This window comes from Pseudorca crassidens, chromosome 13, assembly GCF_039906515.1.
Source record: "Pseudorca crassidens isolate mPseCra1 chromosome 13, mPseCra1.hap1, whole genome shotgun sequence".
Taxonomy (NCBI): Eukaryota; Metazoa; Chordata; class Mammalia; order Artiodactyla; family Delphinidae; genus Pseudorca; species Pseudorca crassidens.
The window spans coordinates 2,321,043-2,334,410 of record NC_090308.1 but is presented as its reverse complement, the minus strand read 5'-3'; the positions used below and the strand labels follow the sequence as shown (position 1 = coordinate 2,334,410).

Genomic DNA, 13,368 nt, shown 5'->3' with positions numbered 1-13,368 from the left:
GCAGGGGCCACTCTTCATCGCGGTGCATGGGCCTCTCACTATCGCGGCCTCTCTTGTCGCGGAGCACAGGCTCCAGATGCACAGGCTCAGTAGTTGTGGCGCACGGGCTTAGCTGCTCCACGGCATGTGGGATCTTCCCAGACCAGGGCTCGAACCCGTGTCCCCTGCGTTGGCAGGCGGACTCTCAACCACTGCGCCACCAGGGAAGCCCCTGTCCCAGTTTTAACGTGCATTATTTGCCCTGATGAAAAATTTCAAAATTTGAGTGAATTTTGGTTTCAAAGTGATGAAGACTTGAACACCCATTGAAACAGACAGTCTCCCGGTCAGCGGGCTTATCAGTGAACCAAGGTCATTCCTTTTGGAAGGAAATGAGGATGTGTGAATGCAGGAACTTCTGAACGCCATGAGTCTCCAGAGTTATGGAGATGAGGTGTGTGTCACAACGATGCCTCTGCAGAACTGGTTGCTTCCTTGGAGGAACACGTGAGCTTGCAGTCGATCCCGGTAAGACACCTTGCTTGCTTTCTTGGGGGTGGTTTATCGATTCTTTGAGGAGAGTTTTCAGGAGATCTGGCTGAAAGACAGCCATGCAGGTATGACCGTCACCTGGAGCTGGAGGAGTTTGTGCCGGACACTGGGTGGGGCCTGGGGCAGCCGCCTGGGCTGGATGGGTGAGGTCTTCCAGGGGGTGTAATGTTTGAGAGCGATGTGTAACTCTGGTGAGCTGGACCTAATGCTATGAGGTGGCAGTTCTGTTGGGAAGGGGTGGGGCAGGTTCCCGGGGGTGACCTGGATGGGACGGTGATGCCCATGGTTTCTGAAGGCAGTAGAAATTCCCACCGTTAATCATCCTGAGAAAGAGATCTTGGAATGAGGGGCCAGAGCCATGGGAGCACAGAGGGTCGTCTCCCTGCCCAGCGCCTCTGCTGCTGGGGCTTGGGCTCTGAGGCTGACTGACTGCCTTTCCAGTGGGAGCGGCTAGTGCCTTGCCCAGTGCAATGGCAGTGAGGTGACCACCCGGGAGCCAAGCAAAGAGAGCGTCTGAGGGTCCCCTGAGAACGGCTCTGGAAATATGAAGTCACTTCTAATAGCAACCTAAGTTCCCACATGGATTGGAGCTTCCTTTTATGAACCCTCAACCTTCAGTAAGATCTTGTTTAAGAACTAGTCCTTAGCATGCCGTGGGAATACAGATCAGGGCTCAGTCCATGCCTGAGGGTAATAAAGAAGGGGGAGCAAAAGCCCTCTCTCGAGGCCAGCATGGGAGTGGCAGCAAACACTCCAGCCTGGACCACCCTGGGAAATCCTATCTTGTTCTTGGACCCATTGAGAGCTGGCATCTTTTCAGGTCATCCAGTAAATGGTTTAGGATAAGATAGTCTCATATGTCACGTCAAACCACAAAGAGGGCAGATAGATTGGGGCCTTCCTTGTGGTAACGAATTTCAACCCAGATGCCTGGGTCCCCAGGAGTATCCTTGAGAACACAGGCTCTTTCGATGTCAGAAGACTTATCTGCCACCCTATGACCCATGTGCGTCTTTTCAAAGCAATACGACTTTCTGCTTCTGGGTCTTCTCGGCCATGCTGGCACCAACGTAGTGAAGCACTGTGCTGTCTGGGGTGACATGCCATGTGCTCAGATGACTAAATTAGTCCAGAAGGTAAGAGTCAAGTAAGCAGCCCGATGGAGAGGAGCCCAGGATCACCTTCCAATTTCACGCTTATCTGTAGTGTGTTGAAAGCTTGTAGGGTCATGTGGACCACGGTAAGGCCTCTCTCGGGGATGCTCGGGGATTTCCGACGACCTGGGCAGCCACTTTCTCTGCTAACACCCCCTCTCAACCCCTAGGCACGCTTCTCTTTCCACTGTGGGTGCCTGATTCTGAAGACCATCTCTTTTCTTCATTCTTGGAAAGCACCTCTAGCATATGTCTAGTGTACGCAACAGAATTTTACTTAACATTTGGGGGTATTGGAGTGCTGGTTACATCACGGAAAAGACCAGGAAAACCTAAAACCAAATATTAGAAATTTCTGCTCACGTTATTTTATTATGCATGAGGAATGTCTCCCAGACTGGTGTCTGGACCTACATTTGTTTGTCCAAAGCACCATTAGCAAATTTTCCTAATCAATAAGGACAGATAACACCAAGATTACTAACATTACTAACACTATTGTTACGTTTGTACTGGACATCAAAGAGGGCAATTATATCCCATCAGAATGTATTCCTTGACACCAATGTCAGAGACATTGTCAATGCAGAGACCCATGTCAACCGTGAGCTGGACAGACCCCGTTTCTGAATCTAGATGGTGATCATTATGCTTCTTTTCGATGAATCTGTCTGTGGGCCATCACTAGACTATCGTGGGGTGGAGTGATCCTTGGATGGTTAGAAGGCCATGTTATACTTTTATTGCACAACCCACTGGCCCTCTGTCTGTCTTACTCAGCTGGCTAAACCACAGCTCTTGTTGGGTTCAGCTCTCCTACTCCCTGGCTCTTGTGTCTACATAATGAATGTGTCTAGAAAAGGATAACAAACAATCGTCGTGACTGGTCTTGCTTTAAATTCATGGTTGCTCACTGATGTTGCCTGGAAGTTATGTAATTCTGTACCCCTTTCATTCTCCCTCTCCCCTAGACGGCTGTTGCATTTCTTTTCCTCTCTTGTCAAAGCTCTGATGCCTCTTTTTCCATCTTCACTCTCAGCCAATGACCTGGTTTCCTTTTTCACTGTGAACAAAGGAACAATCAGAAAAGAACATGCATAAACACTCACCACCACATCCACCTGTGTACTGTGCCTGTGGACGCTGCCGCCTTGCCTACAACTGAGGAAATCTCTTGCTGGTGCACAGTCTCCCAGCCTCCTCGGTCCACTTGAGGATGGGACCGAGTGCTTCTCCCTTTTCTTTCTTGCATAGTCAACATTTTCCTCCTTACTGGGTCATTCCCACCAGTGTGTAAACATCTCTTATTTCTACCATCTTAAGGACAGATTTTTGGACTCCAGTGTCATCTCTAGCTCCTGACCATTTCTCTCTTTCCTCTTGTGTAAACTCTCTGAAATAAGTGTTTGTATCCTCTCCTATTTCCAGCCCCCTTCCAGCTAGGTTTCCCCATGCCACTCAGCAAAGACTGTCAGGGTTGCAATGGTTGCATGCTGCTAACTCTAATGGTCATTTTTTTTTTTCAGTTTTGTGTTGCTTGGTCTGCTAGCAGCATTGACATACTTGATTATTCTCCCCTTCTTGAAATACTTTTGTGCTTGGCCTCCAGATCTCAGGCACTGAACCTCTTCTCTTATCCATCTGTGCCCACTCCCTTGGTGATCTCATCCACCCATAAGCTCATGACCCTTAAATTTACATCTCCAGCCCAGCACTGTCCTCTGAGCTTCACTTTCAGATAAGCAATTATTTATTGTATTGGTATCTCCACTGGGATATTCTAATAGGTATCTCTAACTTCTCAAGTTCCTAGCTAAATTCCTGATATCCTCTTCCATGCTCAACCTACTGCTTCTGCAATATTCCCATTTTATTTAATCAACTTATCCTGCTAATGTTCAGGTCAAACACCTTAGAGTCATGTTTTGTGCTTCTCTTTCTCTCAAATCCAATATCCAGTCTGTTGGCAAATCTTGTTGACTTTATCTCCAAAACAGACCCATCATATCTTACTGGGATGTTCTTCCTAATTCCATCTGGGTTCCCTGTAATCTACGTTTCACATTGCCACCAGAGTAATCTTAAAATGTAAGTCAGACAGTCCTTAAAATGTAATGTCACACAAAACCTTCCAACAGCTTCCCATCTCACCCTAAGGAGAAGGTAAAGTCATTACAATGGACTGGAAGACCCCCTACCTGGCCCCTCTTACCTCTTTTATTTATTTATTTATTTATTTTTGCGATATGTGGGCCTCTCACTGTTGCGGCCTCTCCCGTTGCGGAGCACAGGCTCCGGACGCGCAGGCTCAGTGGCCATGGCTCATGGGCCCAGCCGCTCTGCGGCATGTGGGATCTTCCTGGACCGGGGCACGAACCCGTGTCCCCTGCATCAGCAGGTGGACTATCAACCACTGCACCGCCAGGGAAGCCCCCCTCTCACCTCTTTGACCTCAACTCTCCCCACGCTTCCTGGGCTCACTCTAGTCACACTGCCCTCTTTGGTTTCCCCTGAACATGTCAGGCAGATGTCTGCATCAGGGACAGTGCCTTGCTGTCCCTTTGTCCTGAAATGCCCCTCCCCCATATAAACCCATGACACACTCCCACACCTGTCTCAGGGCTCCACTTAAGTGTCACCTCTCAGTGACACCTTCCCTGTCCACTCGACTTAAAATTGCCTCAGTAATCCCTATCTGTCCTCCCTGTTTGATTTTTCTCCATGGCACTCATTACTTTCTACCATATTGTAGATCTTTTTCTTTATTTTGTTTATGGCCCAGCTCCCATGACTGGAATGTAAATCCCATGAAGTCAAGGAATTTGTCTGTTTTCACTCACTGCTGCAACACTTTGGCCTAGAAAAGTTCCCGTCACATAGTAGAAGCTCAATAAGCATTTGCTGAAAACATGAATGAATTGTGACTTGGTGTAAAGAGGACTTGGAAGACCCAGGCCTTATTTTTTGGAATCCACTACTCCTGGTTTATAGACTCTTGAGAAAATTACTTAGCATCTTTATGTGCTAGTAACTTTCCATCTGTACAATGTTTTCCCAAAATAGTTTGTCAGGATTAAGTGAAATGATAAATATGAAAGTTCTTTCTAATTTTATTAGATGTGTTAACATTAACAATACTATTTATAATCATATAAAAAAGGAAGGAGACAGTCAGACAAACCAGGGATGAACATTCTCACTTCTTGCCCAGCAGGGTCACCGGTGTTTTCTACCAAGGGCCAATTTAGAACTTTCCGTAGGGGGATTTGTGGCTTGACTAATTCTATTTTAGATTTCAGAGAACGTAACCCAGATTCCCCCGCAAATTACAGGACTATTCCCAAACTGAATAGTTGCTCTGGGGATATAGACACTTAGGTTTCTGCTATCCCTGCACAGGTCAAGTTATAACATAATGGCCACACATTGTAGAAAGTGGTGGAGAAGGCAATGTGAATCTTTTGAGGGCAATATTTCTCCTTTGCAACTGGGTTATGCCTTCTTTTGGAGCTGATCGTTGACCTACATTATTTGTGACATGCAGATTCTCAATTTATCATATCTTTACTTTTAAAGGATAAGTCATGTGGTTTTTTAGGCTTTTAAGCCAGAATGTGGGTAGATGACTATAAAGTTCATTAGGTATTATGTGGAGCTTTTCAGAGAACTTTATAATCATTCTGATTAATTTGTAATTTCCAGGAAGACTAAAAAGTATTTCACAGACTAATAATTCTGAAACGAGAAAAAAACTTGTCTCTACAATTGAAATTATTAAGTGACCTAGTTGCATCAGCTTGCCTTCCTTCCTCCATCTTATTTTTTACCTTCCTACGATCTGAGGTGTAGCTAGAAGAACGAAGCTTGTGGTGAGACGTTCACCACACCACCCAGTGTGGGCAAAGTAAGAGCACGAGCGCAGGCACACGTGAGGCGCAGGCGCTGAGCCCGCAGCATCAAGCCGCTTTACTCCGTATGAAGGCCAGTGGCCTTGCGCTGGCGGAGAGAAGTCTAGAGATTAAAGAAACCTGACACTCAAGAAAGAAAACTCCTGTGGCTGTTCATTTGCGGAACAAGAAGCTACTTCTTTACTGGTAAGTTTTTATTTCATCCTGGGATTTCGGAAACATTGTATCCCTGTTGTCTTGACTGTTTAATGCTTTGAAGATAAAAGAAAATTGCGAACATTTATGGTATCAAGCCAGGCACTGATTGTCACTTAGACCATTTAGCCGCACCGTGGGAGAGAAGGGGAGACACTAACTTTTGCTGAGTCCGTGATGTGCTGGCCACTGTTCTAGAGACATCACCTGTGCTATCCTAAGTAATCTTATGTTATGTTATGTTACGTAATTCCAACCGCGGTCCTGAGAGCAGGTGTGGTTAAAGGGTTAGGGAGATGAAGTTACACCATCCGTGGGTAATGTGGGGGAAATCGAGCCCCTTCAGGTCGCCTCTGCCTTGCTGATGGTGACTAGCACTTGTGAAAGGACTGCAGGAACAAACCACAACCACCTTTGAAGGCGCCATCACTTACGTGAGCCATGACTGTGAAGAAGAAACGCACACTCTACAAGCCAAAACCAGACAGTCTCCTTAACTTACCATTTGTGAACATGCTGGGCTGCACCCCTGTGCCCCCGTGGACAGAATGAGGGGTGCTGGTGGATCTAAGTGTGGATGAAGCATGGCGGGGCGGGGGGTGGTGGTGGGGGGAGGTGAGCGACTGTGTGAAGGGGGATAGGAATGGACCTGGAGAGCAGGGCGGTGCTCTAGGTCAGGAGCACAGGGCAGGGGCGAGTCCCACATCGCGAAGAAGAGAGCCCCAGGGCACTGACAAATGGGGGATGGGATGGGAGGAAGGGCTGGGGCAGCCTGGAGCCAGCTCAGCAGAAGGTAGAGATCCTCGTGTGGACATACATCCACATGTGGACCTACTCATGGGTCTGGTTCAGGAGAACGGATGAGGCTGCATTCATGGGAAGACGTTCTCATGATAAAATCATCTTTCAAGTGAAAGTGACAAATGGGTGGCAATGAGTTTCACTGTGTTGTGGGTTCATGTATTTATGCCATTTAAAAAATACTGTTATTCTGACACCTTATCTTTGTTAAAGGAGGCAGGAATGTACAGTGGAGAAAGGACAGCCTCTTCAATAAGTGGTGCTGGGAAAACTGGACAGGTACATGTAAAAGAATGACATTAGAACACTCCCTCACACCATACACAAAAATAAGCTCAAAATGGATTAAAGACCTAAATGTAAGGCCAGACACTATCAAACTCTTAGAGGAAAACATAGGCAGAACACTCTATGACATACATCACAGCAAGATCCTTTCTGACCCACCTCCTAGAGTAATGGAAATAAAAACAAAAATAAACAAATGGGACCTAATGAAACTTCAAAGCTTTTGCACAGCAAAGGAAACCATAAACAAGACCAAAAGACAGCCCTCAGAATGGGAGAAAATATTTGCAAATGAAGCAACCGACAAAGGATTAATCTCCAAAATTTACAAGCAGCTCATGCAGCTCAATAACAAAAAAGCAAACAACCCAATCCAAAAATGGGCAGAAGACCTAAATAGACATTTCTCCAAAGAAGACATACATATTGCCAACAAACACATGAAAGGATGCTCAACATCACTAATCATTAGAGAAATGCAAATCAAAACTACAATGAGATATCATCTCACACCGGTCAGAATGGCCATCATCAAAAAATCTAGAAACAATAAATGCTGGAGAGGGTGTGGAGGAAAGGGACCACTCCTGCACTGCTGGTGGGAATGTGAATTGGTTCAGCCACTATGGAGAACAGTATGGAGGTTCCTTAAAAAACTACAAATAGAACTACCATATGACCCAGCAATTCCACTACTGGGCATATACCCTGAGAAAACCAAAATTCAAAAAGAGTCATGTACCAAAATGTTCACTGCAGCTCTATTTACAATAGCCCGGAGATGGAAACAACCTAAGTGCCCATCATCGGATGAATGGATAAAGAAGATGTGGCACATATATACAATGGAATATTACCCAGCCATAAAAAGAAATGAAATTGAGTTATTTGTAGTGAGGTGGATGGACCTAGAGTCTGTCATACAGAGTGAAGTAAGTCAGAAAGAGAAAGACAAATACCGTATGCTAACACATATATATGGAATTTAAGAAAAAAAAAATGTCATGAAGAACCTAGGGGTAAGGCAGGAATAAAGACGCAGACCTACTAGAGAACGGACTTGAGGTTATGGGGAGGGGGAAGGGTGAGCTGTGACAGGGCGAGAGAGAGTCATGGACATATACACACTAACAAACGTAGTAAGGTAGATAGCTAGTGGGAAGCAGCCGCATGGCACAGGGATATCGGCTCGGTGCTTTGTGACAGCCTGGAGGGGTGGGATAGGGAGGGTGGGAGGGAGGGAGACGCAAGAGGGAAGAGATATGGGAACATATGTATATGTATAACTGATTCACTTTGTTATAAAGCAGAAACTAACACACCATTGTAAAGCAATTATACTCCAATAAAGATGTTAAAAACAAAAACAAAAACAAAACAAAACACACAAAAAATACTGTTATTCCATTAATATGACAATACTGGAGGCATTTGCTCTAATCTTGCAGCATGTCTTCTCTTACTAAACATCCTAATCCTTCTGAGCCCTCGCCTACCTGGAGGTCTCTTATCTAATAACATCAAGCCTCGAAGACAACTTGAGAAAGAGGAAGTGAACACAAGAGGAGACTCTTGCAGCCAAAATAGATACCACAAAGCCCATCCCCTCTCCCAGGGGAGACCCTCAGGTGCACATTCAGATGTACCGACTCTTATTTTAGGTGAGGTTCTGATAAGTAGGGCTGTTTGGTTTCCCAGCCCAGAGCTTATAGAAGCAAAAAGTTTCAAGCGGGAAGGTCACTCCTGGAGTCAGGCGCCGGGAGGAACGCGGCAGGAAAGAGGACAGGGTGGGATGGGAACACCCCAATATACAGAGAGGACGACTCGATATATTTCAGTCTGGGGCCATGTAACGCACAAGCAAATAGCCCTCAGTATTTGAGCGACTTCTGCTTGGAATTTGGTGCTTTCCTGCAGAGGAGAAAAGCTCACGTCTGCGGTGGTGACAACAAAGGCATCAGAGGCAGGGCTGGACCACGGCGATTTTATTAGAAGATGCATTTGAGCCAGAATTTCATCAACCAGGTCTCAAATTTTAAAATACTTAAAACGGCAGACGATCAACCTCAGCTGAAAGTTAATTCAGAATTACCTTCCCCCAGGACAAGGGGAATCAGACATTGCCAATTCCTCTGTCAAGTACACTCAGCACCCAGCGAGCTCTTCGCGATGGCCAGGCGAGGTCGTAGGATCTACAGAGGATCCCATGTCAGAGGAGGTCGATGTCTGTGAAATGCATCCCATTGTGCTTTGCGCAACTTCTTCTGTTTGGGGAGTAGAGTGAGGAGTTGGATGCATGAAAAAAGAGAAAAGGGAACAAAGAAAGGATGAAGATGTGAAGGAGGGGGCGGTCTGAGCAGAAGGTAAGGAGTGAAATAGAGGGGAAGTGTTAAGATGGTGAGCCAGGCCGTCGAGGGGGAGGTGCAGCCACCCAGGCCCAGGGGAGGGCCGGTGGCAGAGAGAGCAGGGCTCGCCCTCAGCCCCTGGCAGGAGCCACTAGGACTGGGGTGCGGTCAGGCCTCTGCGCTTCCCCCCTCAGCCTCCTTCTGCATGGAGCTGTAAGGACTTCACCCTCCCTGTCGTCTGTCTCCCTGCTCATCGTACCAACCACCTGAGATTCTGGGGGTGAAGGGAGGATGAGCCACAGGTTAGCGCAGCCCCTGGTCTTTCCTGCTCACGTGTGGCCTCCTGGGCAGCAACGGCCCCAGGGGTGTTAAGAACTGCAGGCCCGCTCGGTCAGAGTCTGGAGAGGGGATTCAGACCCTCACTCCGTCTGCTCACTTGGAACCCCTCCCCGGCCCCCGCTCCGCCCCGCCTAGGCAGAGAAATCCTCAATCCAAAGGCTCATTACTGTTTCGGAGGCGGCGGCTCCTGCTGTTGTGTTGTTACGTTTCTCTCCCCAACCATCTTAGCGGCTGCTGAGGTGACGGCTAGGAAAGCAGCGGGGCTGTTGTCACATTATCATGACCTTGTCCTTTCTCATTTCTGTAGGACCTTTATAAGTCAGCCTGGCTGTTCCCGTTAGACAGAATGAAAACAGAGGCCTGAATCTGGGTCACCGAGGAATGCAATGAATCAGTGGAGTCCCCAGGCCCTTTGCTTGGCTGCCCTCCCTCCCATGCACAGAGAGCACCATCGGGAACTGGGGCAGTGATGTCTTTACGGGTTCAAGGAAGGAGGCGACAGATTTTATTTGCGGGTTTATCTAACATCAGAATTGTTTGATTGGAGGTCCCCAACGTAAAAGGACGTGTGGCTTTCAGATTTGTTTCTGACCGATAAACAGAGGTTTTAGGAAACTAAAAGCCACTGTCTTGTATGTAAAATTAAATGAAAATGCAATAAAATAGCTTAGTCTTCTTTGGCTTTTCTGTCACTTTTAGCCTTTTCAGATTCTGTAAAATAGGCTGAAGTGATTTGCATAACTCCTCCCATGTGCTCTGGTCAGGGGTGGGCGTCCTCTCTCCAGACCTGAGGTGGAGGGACTTGCTGGCCTCCTATGCGGTGTCTGCCGGGGACCAGCCCCAGTGCCCTTCCTGTCCTCCTTCTTGATTTGGTAGAACAGGTGGAAAGGGGGCCTTTCTGCTGTCCCCACTCTGTGATCTAACCCTGTCTATCCTGATAAAATTAGTCATGCCCTCGTTGAAGAGTTTTGTGATATTTTTAAAGTTAAGTCTGAGAAAAGCCAATCCCACTGGAAGTTAGTTTTAATGCTACTTAGAGCTCTTTCATTGATTGTAATAATCTCACTCTGGTTTTCCTGTTCTGAGCCGGCAGTCGTGTCCAACAATTCCTTTCACCATTTACTGTAACTGATTTGAAGCAAAATAGCATGTTCACTGTTCTGGAAACTGATGGAAAAAGTGGTGAATATGGGAGCAGTGAGATAATGAAGATTGTCAGGAAATATCTAGAAGGTGTAATTTCTCCAGAAGTGAACATTAGTGATATCGGCAACAGTTACTACAATTAGTCTTTTTACAGTTCTCAGAGATTGTTTCATTGTACAACCAATGTATCTCATTATTAAATACATGGAGAGCACAAAGATTTAGAAACAAAATTATATTTCTTATATTTCTAGCCCCCCCACCAAGCAACCATAGTTATCATTTCAATATATTTCTTCCCACACCCCTCCCCCCACCCTCCCCCACACCCTCCCCCATGCCCCCCACACCCTCCCCCACACCCTCCCCATGCCCTCCCCCACACCCCTCCCCCACGCCCTCCCCCACACCCCTCCTCCACACCCTCCCCCACACCCTCCCCCACGCCCCCCACACCCTCTCCCACACCCTCCTCCACACCCTTCCCACACTCCTCCCCCACGCCCTCCCCCACCCCTCCTGCACGCCCTCCCCCACACCCTCCCCATGCCCTCCCCCACACCCCTCCCCAACCCTCCCCACACCCTCCCCCACACCCTCCCCCACACCCCTCCTCCACACAGTCCCCCACACCCCATCACTCCTCCCAGCTTTTCCCTCCTTCCACCACCTCCCAGAGCTTCATTTTTTAGATCGGGTTAATCTTTTCTGTTTAACCCCTTTCCTCTGGCACACGATCTAACAGAACCTTTCTCTCCCCAGCATGTCTGGGGAGATCAGCAGGAGGAGGGCACCCACTCCATGGCTGGGCAGCCTGGGTGTCTCAGAATCCCTCCTTCCTCCCGGCTGAATCCACCTCCTTCCACTCTCCTGTCTTTTGGCCCACATCCTCCTTTCGGCACAGTGGAGAATAAGGCCGTTACTCTTCCTTGCTGGCTTTCTTCACACACCGAAGGCTGCATCTTCCCTGAGGTCCCCTCCCGACCCCCTCCTTCCTGGCGTGTGCTGGTCCCAGGCCCCTTCAACTCCCTAATCACGCTCTGCCCTCACCATGGCTGAGTAGAAGGGCTCCCCGCCCCCGGTCCTCAGTGCCGTGACTTCTATTAGATCCTGGTCTGCCCAGGACAGCCGTGGTCTCAGCTCTGAGGTTTCCACATTCTGGGAGACCAGGACGGTTGGCCACCCTAATCCTGGCAGCCCACGAGGAGGGGGGCTGGGTGGTTGCTGCTGGCGTGAAACGTTGACTCCTGTCTCTGTGGTGTGAGGGCTGACTCCCCTCCCGCTGCTGGTCCACCAGGGGACACCAGCTCCTCTGTACTCCTGGGCTGTGCCTGAGGGCTGAGCAAAGCCTGGAGTCAGAAGACCAGCGCTTTGGGTGTTGAGATGGGGTCTGTGCAGGGGGCAGTCTCTGTTCCCACAGTCACAGCTAAAAGCGGGCGTGGGCCGGGGGTGTGGAGTGGGGTCAGCAGTGGTGTCTGCTCAGTCCCAGGGCTCAAAAAAGAAAGCCTCACTTGTGCCTGCTGCCCCCCTCACGCCGTTCTACTTCTTTGCGTCTTACTGCCAGGTTTTGGGTTTTGTTTGATTTTTTATTCATGCATTTTAAAATTGAAGTCTAGGTGATTTACAAAGTTGTGTTAGTTTCTGCTGTACAGCAAAGTGATTCAGTTGTACGTATAGACCCTTTTTTATATTGTTTTCTATTATGGTTTATTACAAGATACTGAATATAGATCCCTGTGCTATACAGTAGGAACTTGTTTACCGCAGCCAATTAAAAATTTTTTTTTCTACATCTGTGGTCTTTATTTCCTGAGGCCACACTATCGTCTTAGATCCTTATCATAAAGCTTTCACTTGAACATTCAGACTGAAAGTTTATCTTCCAAGAGCACCGTAAACACGAGTGATTAACTCCAGAGGTCAGTTTCAGTCCTCAGAGTCTCTACTCCGCAGGTCTTTCTTCAAGCACTTTTCTCCCTTTGCTCCAGTAACACTGTATTGATCTCAAGGGACCTATTCTTCTGGCCACTTCTTTTCTGTCTTTTTTCCTCACTTCAATCTGTTCTCCTGTTTCCTGTGCTTAAGTGCAAGCTCCCAGAGCTTTCATCTGCATCTCTGAGTTCAGTTACAACCTCCTGTGCATAACTCTCCCTGCATCTCATGCTAGAGCGCCCCTTTAGGACAGAATGAGAGGGGGGAGGGGCGGGGGGGAGGGGTTGGAGGCAGAGAGGGAGGAGGGGGAGGGGAGGGGAAGGAGTGGGGAGAGGTCAGCTCTGGGGGTACGTACCAAACACGCGGGAGATCTGCACTTCCCGTGTCTCTAATCTTCACCTGAAGCCTTCACAAATCTCTCTGCTTCATTTTATTAATGAGGAGATGGACACCCAGGAATTAATTTCAAAAGTGGCCAGCCCGTGGCTGACCCAGATCTAAAGTCAAGACTCTCCAGTTACACAGTACTTCAGTCTCCTCAACCCCATGTACCTTAAATGAATCTCATTTCCTTCCCCTTACATCAGTTTCTATACCTTCTCTGGTTAGAACTATGTTAGAAACTTAGAAATAAGTTTCCAGTTCTGATTTCCCTATTTCTGTTGAGGTGGAAAATCTGGCATCATTTTTACTCCTTCTTCCTCTTGCTTTTTACTGATTTTTCAAAAC

At 47.8% G+C, this 13,368-nt stretch overlaps 1 long non-coding RNA gene across 1 annotated transcript; it reads left to right on the top strand.

Annotated features, from left to right (window-relative positions):
• The first annotated feature begins 215 nt into the window (after positions 1–215).
• LOC137204344 (uncharacterized) lies at positions 216–10,203 on the top strand. The gene is made up of 3 exons (XR_010933561.1): positions 216–507; positions 5,535–5,779; positions 9,869–10,203. It is a non-coding gene; the product is annotated as an uncharacterized lncRNA (long non-coding RNA).
• Positions 10,204–13,368: the final 3,165 nt, after the last annotated feature.